Here is a 3,573-nt window from a genome sequence, read left to right on the forward strand (position 1 = left end):
GCTACGTTGACTAGGACCGCAACAATGAGCACGAATACAGCTACGTTGACTAGGACCGCAACAATGAGCACGAATACAGCTACGTTGACTAGGGGGCCACAGCGCGTGGTTACATCGATGCACCCGATACAGTGTTGTCGATCACAGGAACGTAATAGGAAGGGTAGCGAATTGCTACTCAATCAGCTAGACTGTGGATTTTTCTGAGCGTTTACAATGCCAGATTTTGCATATATATATATATGCTCTAGTAACATATCAAGAAGGTGAGTGTTACAGACACGTACGAACTTACGTATATGCAGGCATACACGCACCCAGGGCTGCCACATCTAAACATGGGCAATTCCATGGCCCAAAAGAAATTAAAATATGGAATTGTTTTAAATAATAGCTCAATACGTCAAAGTCTATATCAATATCTACAAGTGGATTGTAATCATATTGTAAATATTTTCAAGCGTTTACCCTTCTATTAGTTTTAGATTTATGTAAGAAAACAGGATTACCGAATGCATTAATTTTAAAACGTACCATTTTGTAGCTGAATCTGTTTTGAAATCTGTGGAAGAGCATATATATAACCCCAGACCCCTTCCCCCTAGATTATGACAAGTTGGCATTTTTAACTTTAAATACTTCTAAGCATTCACATGCATGGGGTGATAGAGGTGTTTGTGTAACCGAGGTGCTAGATTTACTAGGGGACCGTTTTCCAGATATTGTTTTAACATTCACGTCTGCCAACAAGAAGATGTTGATTCCAGTATGATTGCCCACAACATAAAGAACCAGTATCTAGGATGCACAAATATGTCACTTGAAATAATCAGAATGCTCAGAATATAACGTTATTCGTGCTGGAATAGCCCACATATGATATACTACTATATATATACTCATATTATATATAATTATATTATCAAGAGCTAATAACACCTGTATTATTAGCTCTTGAGATTGTGTTTACCTTATTAAAAGATTTAAGTGAAATAAATTAAACAGAATATTACATAGGGTCATGCATAATAAATGAAACCATTTTGATTACATCTTTTTGATACATATTTTTTAGTATATTGGTAACACTAATTTATGCATACGCGCCTTTCACATCTTAGTTATTATTACATCCTTCCCTTACAAGCTAATGTTGCAGCTTTTTATTTATGACAGCCTGACAGGCATACTACATCCTCACGTACACCACCGACCTAGAACTACCATTGCATGCGGACAGTAACATATTCGCACCCCCCTAAAAATGAAAAACAACTCAATCGGAATGAAACTGTCTGTTGCATGTCTGAATGTCTGCACCTGGAAAATGCTTTCACAGAAAACGCGCAGTTTGTGGCGTTTAGAGCACCTGGTAAGCAGCTTACGATGCTGCCAGATTAGCAGTTATAACCAAGGATCAATAAATCTCTGAACTGGATAGGTCGGGTGTACTACAGGCACTTGGAGCGTTTCAATAAATATCTAGTTATGTGTCAGTGTGCAGCGGCAGCCAGCGTTTGTTGCAGATGAGCATTTGGACGGCATTTGCAGGAAATTGTCAGCAATAATAGGTGAAAGAGACTATAGAAACATTAAGACTTTGGTAGTAAATAGATTTCGTATTTATTTAGCATTATATTTTATTGAAACGCTCCAAGACTTGAAGTGCCTGTGGGGTGTACCACCATACAAGCTTACTCCTACAGGCGGCCACGCATGCATGCATACGTACGCGCACCCAGCCAAATGTGTACCAGTATCACAATTTACTCTTCACTTTAATGCATGTATAAAAGCACCGGCTAACTGAACCAGCAGAAGATGTAGCAGAAACTGTTGTGCAGCAAATGTCAAAATGAGCGAAGGCCCCTGACGCGAAACAAGAACGCACAGGCCTGAGATAGAGAAGTTGAGAGGTCTAAGGAAGCGTTTCACTTCCCGATCCCAGGTTCTAGGGTTTAGCAGGTGCGGTAGTGGCACCCGTTCCTTAAGGGTAGTATCAGGTTGCGTCGATAGATTCCACGATAGATAACACGAACACAGTGTTATAACGCTACTCGTCGTTTGTTCTATTAAACCACAGAATAGTCGTCTTCATCACGGCTTGCACATTAACCGTCTAAACAAACACAACTCTACGAAACTATACAGATGCCTACACACAGAAAATAAGTAATCGAATACAAGTGATCTCGTACCTTAGCGAGGAGGTTGACAGTCTAGACGCTCGGCGGGGTGAAGGTGTGAGGTCGACGGTAGAGCGGAAAAGTAGAGGTGGAATAGGAAGTAGGAGCTAGGCGAAAACTGGACCGATCTGCCGAAAGGGGGAGAGCCGAGTCGTTCTCTACCTGCGAGTTTGGCGTCAACAAATCTGGTCCCCACAGACGGGGCAGGTGGACATCAAGGCGGAATCACCATTACACGTCATGGAATGATTTATTGTGATTGCGTCCGTGCCGCGAACTAATATACATGTACTATCTGTGAAGCCGGCGCTTTCCTACAACAGGTGGAGAGACAGAAATAAAATATGAGCGAACGAGAAAGAGGAAGAGAGACTCAGAGAGAGAAAGAGAAAGGGAGAGAGAGAGAGAGAGAGAGAGAGAGAGAGAGAGAGAGAGAGAGAGAGAGAGAGAGAGAGAGAGAGAGAGAGAGAGGGAGAGAGAGAGAGAGAGAGAGAGAGGGGGAGAGCGAGGAGTTTATGATGAGGAGATTGATGTGGGGGGGTTTGTTAGAGTAATGTTAGAGAGAGAGATGTGAGAGTAGTTATGTTTTTGGTTTTGGGAGACACGAGCAGACATTAGAGAAACGATTGCACCGAGCAGTCGAGACGAGAGGAGAGAGAATAGCTAAGGAGAGAGATTGACGAGAGAGGAGAGAGATCTGAGAGAGTGGAGGAGAGAGACGGATGAAGAGAGAGAGAAGGAGAGAGAGGGGGCGCAGTATGTTGAAGATTTGTGTATCTAATAGGAAGCGACAGCTTAAGTCTTAATCCAGCTTCCTCTGGCCATTAACGCCCACTAACTTGCGTAGCCATCTTACGCCGATACTCCACACCACCTAAACCTCCACTCTGCTCCTCGTCGTCTCTCTCTCTCTCTCTGCTCTCTCTCTCTCTCTCTCTCTGCTCTCTCTCTGCTTTCTCCTCTCTACCTCTGCTCGCTCTCTCATCTCGTCTCTTTCTCTCTCTCCCCGACTCATCTCTCTCTCGCTCTTCTCCTCTCAATCCACCCCCTCTCCTCTGCTCGACTCTGCTCTCTCGGCCCGCGCGCGTCGATCTCTCTCGTCTCTCTGTCTCCTGCTCTCTCTCTCTCTCTCTCCCCCCATCATGCTCTCTTCTCTCTCACTCTCTTCTCTCTCGTCGCTCTTCTCTCGTCATCTCTCTCTCTCTCTCTTCCCCCTCATCTCCACAACTCTCTTTTCCCTCTCATCATCTCCCTCCGCCCGCTCAGTCTCTCTCTCTCTCTCCTTTCTCGTCCTCTCCCCCGTCTCCCTCCTCTCTCTCTCTCTCTCCTCCCCCCCGCCTCTATCCTCCTCCTCTCCTCCTCCGCTCTCCCTCTCCGTTCTCGCTCC

The 3,573-nt window shown here is 44.6% G+C and overlaps 1 protein-coding gene across 1 annotated transcript in view; it reads left to right on the forward strand.

Annotated features, from left to right (window-relative positions):
• The window catches only part of LOC106812532 (serine/threonine-protein phosphatase 2A regulatory subunit B'' subunit beta-like), a 62,475-nt gene that overhangs the window by 921 nt on the left and 57,981 nt on the right, over window positions 1–3,573 (forward strand). The window lies entirely within an intron of this gene.

Source organism: Priapulus caudatus, unplaced genomic scaffold, assembly GCF_000485595.1.
Source record: "Priapulus caudatus unplaced genomic scaffold, Priapulus_caudatus-5.0.1 Scaffold21, whole genome shotgun sequence".
Classification (NCBI taxonomy): Eukaryota; Metazoa; Priapulida; class Priapulimorpha; order Priapulimorphida; family Priapulidae; genus Priapulus; species Priapulus caudatus.